Genomic DNA, 17,858 nt, shown 5'->3' with positions numbered 1-17,858 from the left:
AGATCAAAACCCTCCCCCATCGATAATAACCAAGAAACTAGGTTCTACGGATCGAAAAATGGATTGGGAGAGTGAAAACCTTACTTTTAGCCTCAAGAATGGTGGAAAACTGTCAAGAAGACTCGTGGGTTCGTTCCTTAGCTATCAAGTTCAAAATTTGTAGAATAAAACATTTTTCGGGTTTATTTCCGACTTTAAGTTGCATCTACCCCGCCACTGTGCTACTCACCCCGCAGCAGCGGCCCTGCCCTGGCGGCACAAATTCCTGCTATAGCGGCTTGCACAGAACAATGAGCAAATTTAATAAATCCAATTCCCCATTTCACAACACGCCTTCAACCAACGACCCTTAGAAACTACCCGTTCACGCTAAGATCAGTTTTGGGAGTTCTACTCGCCCGAATTCAATTCCGTAAAGTCTTACAGATTTCTTAACATCTTAGCTACCTTCTCATGTGATCAAAATCATAATTAGATCACCCAATTTTTACCGGATTTCCCTAGACCTTACTGACTCTGATTTCATCCAAATCTGGACTAGGTTGGGAAATTTCATGTTACTACGAAAAAAATTTCTGGCTTAAAATTTTTTCCCATTGTCTTTTCTATAACGACGGGAATAGGTCGTTACAGTGTGATACTGTTAATTATTGTGGGGAGTATGTGTTATTTGAGTATTGCCCGAACGAGGGGTTGTGTGACCTATCTTTATATTTGACGTAGAAATGTCTGAGTTAAGGGATTGAGTTGATTTTGAACCATTGAATGAAATGCTTTTTCGAAAGGTAAAAGGTAGATTAAAAATGATTTCTTCCACTATCTCTATCATTTGAGAAATGTTTCATATTGCCTGTTAAGCTTGGGAAATTGATATAATTTGAAATCATGATGAACTGAGTATGCCTTTGTGTTTTATGTATTGTGATACATTCATCCTTATGTAGCATATCATGGTTTAAGGAAATATGAAAAAATGTAGAATACTATCTTTTTGAGAAAAAAAAATGTGACATCTTACTTATATTCTTGACCATGAGCTAGGTGGAAAGTTGATAAGATTATGAGATTGGTATATGGACTACGAGCCCCCCTGGGTCCTTGTTTGGAAGCTAAATTCCCGACAAGGTGTACACGACAGGTTGTGTTAGATGATCTTGGTACCAGTATATCATTACATCATTTCATCATCTCATTGCATCGCATTGGCCAATTTTTTTATGTTGTGTTACTTGTTTATGTGATGATTTAAGTATTATTTGTACCCTTTTCTGTTTACTTAATTCGCATTTTTCCATATAAATTGACGACATTGATGCCGGAATGAGACTTTTCTACATGCAGATGGACGCATTCATAGTTTATTTCTTAAGTCTGTTTAGTTGTTTCTACTCAGTTGGTCCAACCTATTAAGTTCATGTAAATTGTACTCACCTTTACTTTTGTTATCCCTTTAATGTAGAGCCTAGTCATGATGATCCCCGTAGTGGTTGATTGGATCCAATGAAGTTCTCTCTTTCAGAGTTGTGGTGAGATCATGATTTTCGGATCGCCATTAGTCTTCATCTAATTATTTTGAAGTCTTTAACTTTCATTTCAAAGAATTGTGATTTATTATAGATTCTAGAAATGTATAAGATGCTCTTTATACTTATGCTATCAGATTTTGGGATATTCTTTGTTGTTTTCTATTGTTTGTGGCATGACTCCTCTTCGGGAGTCTCGTATGTGTATTTTCTTTCGACTTACACACCATTTTGAGGTTTTTGGGGTGTGTGCAATCATGACCTTGACTTTTGAATCGTGACAGCAATGATCAAGTAAAATAACATGAAACTGAAATACAGTAAAATGAGATACATAAGTACATGTTCATGCAATAACCGAAAGATTGGCTATGGGAGATACTAAAACAAACATAAGTCATGTGAGCTACTACATGGAGTTCAGTGTACTGCCCCACATCGAAAAAAGTTGTATGATACTTGCAAAGCTAAGAGACCTGATAACTATTTGGATCCACTGATCTGATGCGTCCGCTGGAGCTACATGAACCTACAATGGAACATAGTTCTGAGACTTAGGGATTGCTATCAACGATTCAGGAACGCTAATCAAAATCTTTTATCCCTAAATCTGCTCAGTGCTAAGCATAACTCCCAACGAAAAACATGTGTTTAATTAGAAACATTATTACTGATCATACTGAGTAGCTTATAAATCTTGATAACTAAAATGTACTTGTAGATATTTTATCTAAAAGCATTACCTATCATGAAAATCTAATAATCTAAGACATGCAAATGAAAATGTATAATTCTGAATCATGAAAATACATGTATATTTTAGGGTCCATGGATTAACATTGAAAACATGAAATTCAAAAGCAAAACAATTAATCAAGGGTTAATCATGAAGAAAAAAGTTTTTTATGGTGAAAACACATGAAGATCATAGAAACCCTAATTTGTAGGAATCAAAACTTGAGGAATTGAGGTTTTCTTGGGAAATTTTTTTAGGTCATCCTACTAGGAGAAATCGAGAGACGTCGAAAAGTGTACAATAAAAAGAGTGAACAAAGGACATTAGCTTTGTTCACGAACATGTACAATATAACTCAGTGTCTCTGCGAGTTCTGAAAAATCTGAGATTATTATAATTTGAAAAACTTTTAGAATAGGATGTAATTAGCGTCCAAGTTGATGAGATTTCTATACTTCATACAATAAAGGCTTTGGAATTAGAATGTGACCAAATTAAGATTATTTCAACACAAAATTGCAATAAATTAATTAGTTAAACTTCTTGACTTTAATAGAGTAAAACAAACATTTGCAAAAAAACAGACTAAATCATACCAGTAATGCGTCCAAAAATGACATCAAATTGATAAACTAGCAATAAAACGATTTATTAAAAACTATATATTAATTATAAAAAAAGTTTTTTTACTTTGTTTAAAACTCAAGAAGGCTGACCTATTAATTTAATTTAAATATAGAAAGTCAATATATAGTTCAAGAAACACTTGACTTTTGCACAATTTATAAATTCAAAAACTGTCTAGACTCAAAATTATTGAGAAGCTAGAGCTTGAAAATGCGAGTACTAAGAAATTTGTAGTACGATTACTCCAATATTGAGCTTTCCTACTTATCTCTTGTATCGAAAATTAAACCGCATGTAGTTTGACTCAATCGATAGGAAAAAGAGCAACTACGTTTGTCCAAATGAAAAGCCAAAGATCAAGGACAAAAGTGATGAAACGGACTGCATTGCCTTCACAATATTTTTTACCAAAAAAAAACATCGTAATTCATCGTTTGACCGTTGCTTTTAGGAATTTTTTAATAGTGAACCCCTAAATTTCCAATTCGTAGGTATTTTACATGTGACTTGACATACGACTCGTATATCTATATGATTGTATATATATGTGGCCATCATTCATTTAACTCAAAAATTTCAAAATTTACTTTGTACTAGGACCTTACATATAGAATTACTCAAAATTTAACAATTTAAAATCTTATCTGAATTTTTAAGATATTACAATCAGATCGATTGGTGATATTTACTAGGTACATGTTGTTTATGTACTCTAACAACATTTGTTGTACTTTTGTGCAGATGCCAATTCCTATGGTAGCTGTGTACATGAATGCAAAATATTGTGTTGTAAGTTTTTTTCAAATTCCCCTAATTAATCATAACTCCTAAATCTGAATTTAACAATAATGAATTAATCTCCATTTTTGAAAAGTTCTATTTCACTTTAACATCTTAGGCGTGATCAATTGCCATCATATGAACTGAAAATACGTTTACTTCCCCACCCCATAGATATCATCATACCTAAATCAAATGGGGCCATTTTCCCCTAATTCTTTGATTAGTTTTAGTAGTTCTTTTTCTTTTACATAATTTGATGTAAAATCTTAATTCATAGGCCGATAAGGTCAAGTAAGAACATATAGTAGTCAGTCTCGTGAGTCTATTTGTTACAAAAGGCGAACATCCCTTTTCATAAACATTAACATAGGTCCTTAGGTAGACATCAAAAAGAGGGTGGAAAGAGTTTATTTAGCTTTACAAGAGTAGTTAACCCTTTGCACAAGTGAACGTAAACCAAAATACACATAAATTTCAAAAATGCAAAGTTCAGTTGCATACTTAAACTATCAGTAGTCTTAATTATCTTTCTGAACTTGATGTTACCCCCTAGACTTTGATGTGGCTACTGTCATAGTTTTTTAGGTATGTAATTAACTATCATTCGTACCAAATCGAAAGGATAATTATATTAAGAGAACTGATAATTTAGACGTGCAACTAAATAATAAGTCGTTTCAAGTTTAGGGAGGGTTTTAGGTATTTTGCCAAATAATTAAGATAGGAAATTAGTAACCAAAGTTGTTTACTTTATACACGATATTTTTCCACTATCTTTGGGAGAGGAGAGTGGAGGGTGAGGTTTTTATGCATGCATATAAAGGGTAAAAGTACAATGCATGCAATTGCATGTATGAGAATGACTTTTCTTAAGTACCATTGTGGCATGGGGAATTAAATTATACATTTGATAGAGATAGAAATGAAAGAGTCAGTACCAGAGCACTCAACAATGTCCTACTCCCAAAGTGAAAAAAAAGACAATATACGACAAAAAAAAAGTCTTAAGTCGTACACAAACACAAATATAATAAACTTTTAACTAATAAATAGGGCGGAGTTATAATATTACATACAAATTTGAACTGAGTGAATTCAATAGTTATATTGAGTTATGAGGTTAATGACTAGTTGATCAATAATCATAAACTTCAAATTCTGACTGATAAAATAACATTGGTTACCTTATTAGTTTATATAAAACTTTAACATCTCACTTTCTCTCTCTGAAGGACCGCCACTTTGAGATCAACATGATAGAATAGCATATTGTAGATCATTCTTGGATATGCACATGCTTCTCCATAGATTCCAAAGTGCATAAAAAGATCATTTTTGATGGTCACAAATATAACACTTTCTAACTTTACACATAGTTCTATCTCACTCACTAACCCCCCCTGGAAGCTGGAGATAGAATCAAGTCAAATTTACTTTTTTTTTCTCTCACCTTTCATTTCATTATGACATGTAATTGTACACTTGGCAAAGCTAGAAGTCTAGATACGAGTTTAGCCGAATTCAGTAACTTTTGTTCAAATACTAACAGCATATTAAATATGTTAAATATTAAATTTAGAACTCAATTGTTATAACGTTCAGAATTTGTAAGATTAAAATTTTGATTTCGCCTCTGATCGTAGAGATATTTATCTTTTAAGATAAGTATCTTTTTTTTTTCCAAAGTGCATGGTGGCCTTTTTTCCTAGTTAGGAGACAGCCAGCACACAATCCCTAGACAGACGGCTCTAATTTTTCTCTTTAAGTAATGACTAGCTATTGCGCCCGTTGGCTATAGCTATCGAGAATCATTATGTCTCATAAAGATAAATTTTGCAAAATTTAGCTCGGATGGTCAATTTTTGGATCGCTGGTTAATATTTAGATATTTATTGAAGTGTACCTAAAAAAAATAGTGTAATTATGCAGCGAGATGGGAGAGAGGTAAGGGAGACGGGTGAAATTTGTTATGTATCCCACATACATACGAATTCACTTGAATATAATGTATTTAGAATAAATTATACCTGATTTTGACCTCGTGTATCTTAGACACGTATATCTTGACGTATCTGAACGCACTAAAATCTTATAAGATATGTAATATTACAATGTAACTAAGTAATTAACTCCTAAACTAATGAGATTTATGTAAATTTCCAACAAAAAAAAAAGGGTATGTATTCCAATTTTCACAGGGTATTTGGATAATTTTGAATATTTACATGGTTTAGTCTAAGGTATTATCATCCAAATAACATTTCTATGTTAAAAAGCAATTAAATTTTATTAGTCTTAAAATACTGATTACTGACTAAAGTTTAATTAGCGATTTAAAAATCGATTATGTTCCCATATCTCTTATCAATTTAGGTTGGTATATAATCTTCTGATCCTTTTTTTTTGTTTGTAGCATTAATCATTATGCTTTATGCAGATAGGTAAGGCTTTTTAGGATATGGCATGAATTATTTAGCTATGACAGATTTGAATTTTTTTAAAAATAACAATTATTTTTGAGTAAATTTATTAATTTAACTAAAGCAATAAATTAAAAAAATTTAGAAGGAACCAATATCTACTCAAGGTTGTATCAGTCTATTATATAATAAATACTTATTCGTATCGTTTATATCAAAATTAATACTTACAACTTATTGCGGTTAATTAATTTGATGAGGTATAAGTTTATTATAGCTAAGTAATAAAAAAAAGTGAAATATGTGTTATACATCTACAATCTATCAGTTTGACATAAACATTGCAAATATATTTTTAAATGTGATTGGGAGCGTAACTAAAAAGACTAAATTAATGGTTTTCTGAATATTGTTTAAATTTATAGAATTATGTAGCGGAAATATTCTACTATGAAGCAAGTTATGCTTATTGACATGAGAGTTTTGAGGCCCTGTTAATTTAAATTCATATTAAAAAATTTCACTTTAGAGGTAAAACGTTTCAACTGAAAGCAATTTCATATTCATGTTTAAATTTGAAAATTTTAATTTAGAATAAAGGAATATTTATTACTACATCACCGCCTCTAATTGTTTAAGTATCAACTATGATTGTAATTGTAACTAGTTATATAAGTGTCTGAACCAACAAATGTTGAACTTTTTTTAAAATATACGTGAAAGGATTTGGTTACACTAAAGATGGTACTAGAAAATTTCAAAGCATATATCTATTTTTATTTTTTTTAAAAAAAAAAAACAGTATGACAAAAGGGTTACTGATCTTTTTGCCACATTTCTATGAACATATGATCATTTCAAAACAAATAATGTTTATCCCTTAAGGAATCTTCCTCTCTTCTATTTTGTACCATTCAATTTTATGTGTAATACATGGGCTAGCTAGCGCACAGTCAAATTTAAAATTTTTCAAATATGGGTACACCAAAGAAAATATATTAAGTGAGAATTGATCTGAACATGGGTGCACCAAAAAGAATGTATCAAGTGAAAATTGATCCTTATTTCTTAAGGTCAAAAGCTCACCATTTAACCATGTGGACCAGTTAGAGGTCTTACGAGTGTTAAAATATAATATAATACAAATTTAAAAAAATATATACATAAAATATCTAATTTTATGAAAATATCTCTAAATTCCCCCACCAAGCTAGCGTATACCTTGTCCCAACTGATGTCACAAGATAGCATTTCATCGATTTTTTAAAATTATTATATATGTAAATTATAATATATAGATTATAAGTAAAATAAAAATATTGAATATTATAACTATAAAAAATTGAGTATATTGAATTTTCTTTCCACGTGTGCCATTTTAAGATTATAATGCTTCTTTTTGACCCATTTCTTTTAAAGGTGATGCCTCCATTACTTGTCTCACTTTCTTGGTAATTAAATTTTCTAATTTTGAGTAATTTTTTTTTTTAACCATAAGCTATATTTTTCTTTACAAGGTGATGTCTACTGCTTGTTCACATTAGTACCTATAAAAATACCCTAAAATAATCCTTATCTCTACTTTTTGTCTCCTTATTGTAAGGAAATTATTATTTTTTAATCAAATTTGCCATTGATGTATCATTTTTGGCTTTTCCTGCCTCTCTTATTTAACTTATCAGGGTATTTTTCTGTCAAAAGATACTTTGACTATTGCCTAATTATAGGCCTTGAAAATGTTATATCAGAAGCATTTCATATTACTTGATCCTGAAATAATTAAAAATGTATTTTATTTATAATGCTTCAAAACTTTAACGTACTATTATTACTTTAAATAATTATTTGATACTAAGGATAATATGAAAATTAAAATAATAAAACTTTTTGATTTTCTAAAATTGACCAGTTGAATAAAAAAAAATAACTACTTTTAGCATGGGCAAAGTAAAATGAAATTGAGGGAGTAGTTGCTAGTGCAAAATGAACACAATTTCAATAAAATTTACTTATACTCTCTCCATTTTAGAATACTTGTCATGTTTAATTTTTCGAGTGTCGAACAAAATTAACTTTAACTTCTATTTCAAAATATGTATTCTTTTCATCACATTGTATGAGAAGAATTGCAATTTTCATATATTTTAAAATATTGAATTAATCTAACCAAATTCAGCTTCGAAGATTAATTAGATTATTTTCAAAAAATAAAACATGGCAATTAATATAGAACATAGTGAGTAAATATAATATAAATAAATATGAATTATTGGAGTATCCAATGGAACATAATAAGTCTAATTAAAGACACCTTTGCTTATGAACAAAGGCAAACTATATGAAAAAAAAAATGAAGAAAAATATGAATTAGAGACAAAATGTATTACCATTAGAAGTCCAACATAGACTTATTAATCTCATTGACTAATCCCTATCATTATGGAAAGTTCCATCTTGATAGGGTAAAAGGTCAAAGATAAGTTTGCTTAATACTTTATCAAAATTAGAAATAATTAAGCTTTATATAACTACTAGACTCTCACTAGACCTAACATGATTTACACTAACCGCCCCATGCATGTTTTAAACTACATTTAACTTTTGTGTTGAATATTTCTAATTCTTTAGTAATCCATTAGTAGAGTAGTAAACTTTCTTAAGCTAGTATAAGAATTTTCCTTTTTAGAGTCTAATGACATAAATTAGCTGTCATTGACTGTAATATTCTCTTGTCTCTAATTATTACTGTAGATTTTTTCTTTTTTACTAATTTGTTTTTAATCTGAGAGAATGGTTAAGTCCATAATTGGAGGACCATAGGCAGATCTAGCCTTCGGCAATACATTTTTTTTTTCATTTCGGATACGCATCGCGCAAGAAAGGGCTTCCTACCAAGAATTTTTTCATATTCAAAACTCGAACCCTAAAGCCCTAGTTAAGGGACAGGAGCAGCTCATCCGTTGCACCACATCCTTTGATGGTTCGGCAATAGATTCATGATTCATGCGAATCCAATAAATATTAAACTTTTAAGTTAAAAAGAATACATAAATTTTAGATTGAACATAAAAATGATTTTTAAAAATAATAAATTAAATGCGGTGAACGTGGATCGAACACGTGACCTTCAGATCTTCAGTCTGACGCTCTCCCAACTGAGCTATCCCCGCAACTGTGATTATTTATAATTTTTGCTTACTTTATCATCTATTTAATCTATATTCAGGTGGAAGTTGGATCTTAAAATAATATATTGTGTTTTGTATATATATTTTTTAATAATAGTATCATCCTTATAATAATATGACTAATTAGTTCAATATATAATCTCAAAATTGGCACCGGTCATCCAATTTTAAATTGTTGTGTACTAAAAATTCTTTGTATGACTTACAATATATATGCACATACAACTACTTACATACCTCCCTTGTCAAAAGAAAATGGCACATAATTATAGTGCAAAGTTAAAGTGTAATTTCAAAGGCAAAATCAGAATTTAAATGTATGGGTTCTTTTAGAATTTCTAGAATATAGTGCATCACTAAACAACATAAAGAAAGAAAAGAGTGAACTAATTGAGAATTGATCTCTAGTCCTCTAGGTAAATAGCTCAAACACTCAACTAGATGAGTCACTTAATCTTCATGTATCATGTGTGTTAGGCTGTCAACAAATAATATTATATTAATTTTATAATATTTATACTTATTTAAACGATATATACTTAAATTTGGACACTCTTGATAAAAACTACGTCTTTGGCGCAGTTGTAATGGTAAAGGTAAAGTGAAGGGAATTGCTTGAAATATTTGGTGTGAAGTGACCTTAATGGGCTTCAAAAATTGAGTAGTAGGAAAACTTCTTAGCCCATTTAGTCCATTTTGATTGGCCCAACTTTTAACGGGCTAGGGCAGATGGCCCATTTTCCTTACTTGTGTGCATTCCATTTTTCGATTTAGTTTTGCATAGAGCTGTCAATATAGATCGTCTAATCTTTAAATCGGAATACTACATCTTCGTGACTTCATGATTTAGTTTTTTCATAATAGTATCTTCATTTATTTCGACTTTATTAGTAACTAAATCTGATAAATGAAATCTCAACTAAGGGTGTGTTTGGTATGAAAGAAAATGTTTTCCTGGAAAACAAGTTGATTTTTGACTTATTTTCTCATGTTTGGTTGGTGAGTAGAAAATATTTTCCGGAAAAGATTTTTAGTAATTGATTTATGAATGAAAAATATTTTTGAGAAATATCTTTTATTTTTACTAGAGTAGAAAATAATTTTTGAAATTGAAAATATTTTTTAAAAACAAACTTAAATTTTTTTTGAGGGTGGGGGTTGGTAGGGCGTGGGTGAGGGGGTGGGGTCGAGGGTAGGGTTGAAAAATTGAAATTTTGAAGTTGAAAATATTTTTTAAAAACAAACTTAATTTTTTTTTGGGGGTGGGGGGTGGGGGGGTCGAGGGTTGGGGTGAAAAAATACAAATTTTGAAGTTGAAAATATTTTTTAAAAACAAACTTAAATTATTTTTTTGGGGGGTTGGGGGGTGCTGGTAGGGGGTGGGCGGGGAGGGGGGCTGGGTAGGAGTGAAAAAAATGAATTTTTGAAATTTAAAATATTTTTGATAAACAAACTTATAATTATTTTTTGGGGGTGGTGGTGGGGGGGGTGGGTGGATGGGGGGTCGAGGGTAGGGGTGAAAAAATGAAATTTTAAATTGAAAATATTTAAAAAAAAACAAACTTAAAATTATTTTTGGGGGAAGGGTGAGGGGGGTGGGGGTGGGGTCAAGGGTAGGGTGGAAACATGAAATTTTGAAGTTGAAAATATTTTTTAAAAAACAAATTTAAATTATTTTTTTGTGGGGGAGGGGGGGGGGGGGTAGAGGGTGGGGTGGGGGGGTCGAGGGTAGGGTGAAAAAGTGAAATTTTGAAGTTGAATTTTTTTTTGGGGGGTAGGGGTGGCAAGTAGGGGGTGGGTGGTTTGGGGGGGGGGGGGGTCGATTGTAGGGGTGAAAAAGTAAATTTTTGAAGTTGAAAATATTTTTTAAAAACAAACTCAATTTTATTTTTGGTTGGGGGGGGGGGGGGGTGGGTGATCGAGGATCGGGATGAAAAAATAAAAATTTGAAGTTGAAAATATTTTTTAAAAACAAACTTAAATTTTTTTTCTTTTTGAAGGGGGTTGGGGGGTTGATAGGGGGGTAAGGGTAGTGGGTGGGGGGTAAAAAAATAAAAAATTGAAATTATAAATATCTTTTAAAAACAATTTTTAATATTTTTTTGGGAGGGGGTGGGGGTAGGGATGAGGGTCGGGTAAAAATTGAATTTAAAAACAAGTTTTAAAATTATTATTTTTTTGGGAGGTGGGTGGTTGGGGGGCTGATTTGAGTGTAGGAATAAAATAAATTGATTTTTTCAACAAAATAAGTAATTGTAATTAGAAGTTGGAAGAGACTTTTGGAAAATGTTTTCCTTAAGTTTTGAAGGGATGTCATTTTCCTTAAATTTGAGAAAAATAAGTTGATTTGAAAAACATTTAACCCAACCAAACATGAGAAAATTGGAAAACACACCCTAAGTATTTACATAATCTCCTTTTGTTCAATGAAATAATTTACTTGGGCCTGGTCCACACGGACTGAGAAATTTTCATGCCGTCCATGACAATGGATCTTAAAATTGCAGCCTAGCCCAGTCTTATATGGGTCTAACCCAGTATGAATATATGATGGGCTATATAGCCTAGCCTAGTATGAATATTTTCGTTTGAAAAAAGATTTATTCATGTTATCTCTTTTGAGATTTGACTAAAAAGAAAAATGAGTCATATAAATTGAGATAAATTGATTTTTTTGTGCCATGTGCCATATTAGAGGTAAATAGTTTGAAAACTCTTATGTTTGAGGTGGTAGTTAAGACTTCTCATAGTTTAGAGGGTAAATAGTGCCAATAATCCATGATTGAGGGGTAATTAAGACTTCTCATAGTTAATGTGTGCATTTAATAAAATGTGTCAAGTTTAATAAGGGGACTTTAACTATTAACTCAATAAATAATCAATATATTAATTTCATTTGACTTTTCAGTTTTACCTGAATAATGCACACTCCATATTCATCTAGATCTTTTTTAAAACTTGATGTTCACGTCAACTTTCACATACCTTAACTAATTTTATTATATATATGTCATTTCCTATCACTAACAGATACCAAATAACTCTGTTCATCAAAACTAAAACAGATTTAAAAAATCACCTAATTTTCTATCTCTGTGGATCACATCAAGGGGGTCTATAAAGGCACATTTGCATCTATGAAAGAAAGTAACAACTAGACTAGGGTTATAATTAGCTGCCTACCTTTTAGATACTAATGCAATGTTTCTATCTTTTTAACTCTTTACTTCAGTACCTTTTTAAAGGGGTCTAGAAACTCATTTGATGGGATTAAAATTCTTTTATCATTAATTAGAGACCTCATATTTGAATTAGAAGTTAACTAGTCAAAATTCCTAACATAATTATTAAAAACATCTACACTTTAAAATAATTATCAAAAATATCAATATTTTAACAAATAAAGTGTATCCTAATATAACTCATCTACCTTCCTTTTATTTCTCAAATTGGCTCCACTTTTTTTCTCAATTACGGGTGAATGAAAAAAAAATAAAAGACCTCATTACCCACTTTTCTCTCTCTAAATTTTTTACCCAAATTCTAACCTTTCTCTCTCTCTCTCTCTCTCATGATTTCTTCCATTGTTCCATATCATCAAGTAACTTAAATCTTTTTTTTTATGTATAAAATAAAATTCTAAAATTATATATATAATGTCGGGTTGGTTTTTTTTAGTTAAAACCAAACCAACCCAAATATAGTCGGGTTTTTTTTTTCTAAAACCAAACCAAGTCAAACCAAATCACTAGTCGGGTGTTTTTTCCGGATTGACTCGATTTGCGGTTTGGTTCGGTTTTGTACAACCCTAACTGGAATACAAATATTGTTGGAATTTTAAGAAAGAATATATGTTTTTGAAAAATATACAAATCAATGTTGCATCCTTTCTAAATGAACATGAGTTTACATAAGCATATGGATACAAATATGCTTCTTAAATAACTACAAATCCATTTGGTATACCTATTAGAATGAACACAAATAAATAAAGAAATACAAATGTCATTATACAAACCCAAACATGAAAACCAGAATGAATACAAATTCACATATCATACATATTGAAATGAATACAATCAATTACTTAATGAGAATTTTAAATGATATGTTCCTTTTTTGAAAATATTATATCTCATGATTTTCTCCTTTTTGTTATTAAACAAATGTATTTTTTCAAATCAAACAAATAAAAAATAAATAAATTAGAAGAATAACAAACTAAAATATTGATATTTTTAATAAATACTGAAAATTTTGATAAGAGGTCCCTTTAAATGCTAAAATATTGACATTTTGAAAACTTTCCCCAAAAAATATCATATGGCCCAAATCCAAATTAAAAGAACTTGTGAGTTTCAAGTATTGTATGGTTAAAAGAAAGGCTGTTTGACAACCTCTTACCTAACATATTATGCTACTTAATTGACATAAAATAATAATAATTAGGATTCAAAACGAGGATATCATAAATCTAAAACATAAAATCGCCAATCACAGCCATTTCCTTGAACCAAGGGACAAATTTAGATTGGACTTTGTGGATAATATATTTGTACTTCTAGATTAGTCTTTGTTATCTAAAACTCCTTATACAATTGACTTTTAAAGCCAAACAATCTTTTATGTTCCAAGAAAAACGTTGATTGTTTAGAAGCTTTCTTATACTAGAATATTATGTGACACATTCCCTAAATCCATCAACAATCTCTATGTTGCTCCCATCTGTCACACCTTTTTTGTAAGGAATTTTGTTAATCTAAATTTTCACAATTATGGATCTAAGGGTGTGGTTTAATAGTCAATGATGTGGTTTTTTTCTATATGTTCTAGTCATGATGAACAAAATTACCTATCGAAGCGCATGCAAGCTGACCCGAACACTTATCAAAATAATTTAAAAAAAAATCTCATTATTAGTACAATAAATGGGTGGGGGGGGGGGTGGGGGGGGGGGAGTCAAATTTGTCATCTACTATGCAAAAATAAATAAATTTAACCCTCCGTTATATTGTTCGAGTAAAATTGCCCCCGTCATTAATTACCTAAATGATTCAAATATACTCTTCCTATTTTTGGCTGTCCAAGATGAACATTCAATCCCGCGTGATACTGACATTTTGATGAAATAAACGCCAGAGATAAATGTCATGTCAACGTCCCTAACCCGTTTTACCCCTTCCTATAGTAAATCAATTCTACTCTCAATCAAGATTTTTGACATGCTTAATGTGCTCTACCTAACTTTCGGTGGTATTAAATAGGTTGGGAAAGTTTATAAAGTTTTGAGGCTTTAAAGCAACTAATTCCCATTTGAATTTGGGGGTTAACCAGTTTAAGTCATAATCACAATTCACTAGTGGCAGCCCTTTAATTGCTGGAGCAGGCTTCATTTTGGGCCCACAAAACTATGAAAACTTGAATGAGAAAGCTCAGGCCCAGAGTACTAATGGGCCCATCTCTTATGACTTTTTTTTGTTCAAAAAGTCAAAACTTGTGTGAGTTTGTTTAATTTTCAATAGAGCTAAGAAAATTTAATTTAATGAAATAGTTTCTGTAGTTATGTCTTCGTAGGGATACCCTTCGGTGTGAAAAAATTCTTGGTACGAAGCGTTTTTCCTCGAATGGGGCCTTACACAATGCAAATTCAAATTAGTCTGGCTTCAATGTGAGTACTAGACACCGGATGAGAAACCAAAAAAAAAAAAACAAGAGATACCCCGAATGGGACCCTATGAGATGCAAATTCAGATTAGTCAGGCTCCAATGTGAGTAACAGACATCGGATGAAAAACAAAAAAGAAAAAGAAAAAGAGATATACCCTTCAATCTCAATTTAGATACAAAATTTATTTCTAAAAAGCTTAAAGATTTTATATCCGCATTCAAAATCAAAATTAATAAATTTGAAAGATATTATATATATTGAGACAGATGGAGTAATATATATCATAAATTCATAATGTTTAAAATAATATAGGTAATTTGTTACACAGTGTTAATTAACCTAGCTAGCCCCCAAGCTTTATTTTCAACCAAGTGACCAACTTTATAACATCAAGCATTAAACTAACCCCCAACTCCTTGCAACGTACTAGTATATAATAACATCAATTATGACATCAATGTCATAAACTATAGTCTTCAAGATTTTTCATAAAAGAGGCACATAAACATATATTATAGGTTTGTCCCTCAATAAGCACACGTTTATAAAAAAACATCTATAAGTATATAGCATCTACATTAGCACCATATATATGGACAAGAAACATTTCTATACTCAAAATAGGCTTAGGGTATAGTCATTACACTTATCTCTAACCTCTTCAACTATCCATACCTAGATAAGCACCTTGAAAAAAAATTATTATGTGCTCACACTACTGATGTGAAACTTTTTTTAATCTAAGAAAATAAATTAAAAAAATGATCCCAAAAGTGTAAATTTGGATATATAATTGTTATACCAAAAAATATCATTAACAATATTAACTTAATTATCGCTAAATATATATTTTTAGCAGCAATTAACACTCTTTGTGAAAAGTCACTAAAGCATATAGTGACATTAAATTCAATGACAATTAACTAATGTCGATAAAAGCAATTTAATACTCTTTTTTAATATGTATATTTGTTGCTGCTAAAAACTATTTTATAGTAGTGAATACATAAGTAGGTAATATATTAATTTTGTTTGGCTTGTCGGTGAGGGAAAAATAGTTTTTGCATCATTAATTAAAGCAACAATTGGTTTGAGATTTTAAATTATAAGTTCTTCTAGAATTTACACATTATTTTATACGTATGGAATATCAAGTTAATACCTACATTATTACTCATCGCAAAACAAGATTTACATGACTATTTACGTCATAAATAATCTGTATTATTCGAAAAATGTATACGAAACTAAGTTATTGTAACCTTTTACGTATGTCCATTTGACTCTAACACCACAACTAAAAACCAAATCGCAAATTCCCACCTTCCATCCATACATCTCGTTAGCAATGCGTTCTGAGTATGACACGTATCTTTTTGTTTGTGTCAAAGCCGTTTAATAGCTCACGTAAAAGGGATATATACAGAGAATCTATTGTTAATAAAACCTTGAGTCGGTTTTATTAATAGATTGATACAAGACATAAATTTTATTTTATTTTATATTGTGTAGAAAAGGAGAAGGGAATGTAGCAACATTCAACAACATCCCTCTAAAGCCTTAATAAATTTTGGTGGTTGTTGGTTTAGATTTGTTTCACAAGTTTTGGCTCTCCACGTGTCCTTCTGCAATTTTTGACTAATTTAGTGAAATATAATAGAAGTACCTACCCATCCCTACCCCTTTAATCCAGGTCATGGGTGACAGTACTACATTAATAGGAGTATGGTGAATTTTTTTTATAAGTTATATATATTGAAGTCTAACTAATATAAAATTTTATCAAGAAATCACATGTAAGAAGATAAATGTTTCATATCTATCAACTTTATTCTTAAAATTTGAAATCTCTAATATATAAAAAAAATGTTATGGCATTTCAAAAAGGAAAAATGTCATAAACGTATAATTACCTAATTTACATTATAAAAATATAGCCCAAACTTACATACAAACAAAACAAAATTTGGTATACAACTATATACATATGGTATACCATATTATACAAAAATTTCAAATGTTTTTATTTTCAAAAATGTTTAAAATTTTTATATAGAATATCATACAAAATTATAAACGGTATTTATATGTATCCACATACAATATAAACTAAAAAAATACGAATCAAGTGAATTAAAAGAGAGGGAATACCTAATCGGTTTGTAAAAATGAACTTGAATTTTGTTAACATGTTAATCAATTTTGATTAAACATTTATATTCTTTAATAAACAAAATTTGGCTATGCTCAACCTTAACTTCCTCTAGGAGCATATTATAGTTAAGATGTTCTATAAAAACTAGACGATTCTATATTTGGTCAAATATCTAGAGATTAACTTTTATATTTCTTTCATTATTTCTGAACAAGTTCGACTTCTTACTTTTCATGGAGAATTAAATCCAGTAAGTAAAGAAGTGTGGCTGACTAATATTTTTCCTCAAAGTTATATTTTGGCTTTTACTCAAAATCATTATCAATCAAATGCCCGATAGAATATAATTACAAAATTACCATCCCTTCATAACTCTGCTTCAAAATCAAATAATTATCGATATATATAACTTAAATCAGAATTAAAATAACTGCTATGGTAGCCTGATATTCATTCCATATGTCCACACTATTATTTAATGGAAGTGATTCATTTTGTTTATAAGCTATTAATTACTATATAATAAAGTATGGAGTAATATTGAATAAAATATAGATGAATAACAAGTTTTTTCTCTCATCCTTTAAAGCTCATGAATCCAACAATGCTAAAAAATTCCTAAAATATCAAAGTCATATATATCCATCCGTATACGAAACTTCATTAGAATTGAATAGTATTCCTTCAATTATTCTAATTTATATGGCAGTTTGTGTAAATACAAAATTTAATTTTCAAAAAGAAAAAAATTATCTAAA

At 30.2% G+C, this 17,858-nt stretch overlaps 1 non-coding gene across 1 annotated transcript; it reads right to left on the bottom strand.

Moving 5' to 3' along the window:
- Positions 1–9,186: 9,186 nt before the first annotated feature.
- Positions 9,187–9,259, bottom strand: TRNAF-GAA (transfer RNA phenylalanine (anticodon GAA)). The gene has a single exon. It is a non-coding gene; the product is annotated as a tRNA-Phe (tRNA).
- Between the last annotated feature and the right edge of the window lie 8,599 nt (positions 9,260–17,858).

This window comes from Solanum verrucosum, unplaced genomic scaffold, assembly GCF_900185275.1.
Source record: "Solanum verrucosum unplaced genomic scaffold, falcon-dt-bn FXZP01000182.1, whole genome shotgun sequence".
Lineage (NCBI taxonomy): Eukaryota > Viridiplantae > Streptophyta > Magnoliopsida > Solanales > Solanaceae > Solanum > Solanum verrucosum.
Note: the sequence above shows the minus strand (reverse complement) of the source record. Positions and strands in the feature narration are given on the sequence as shown.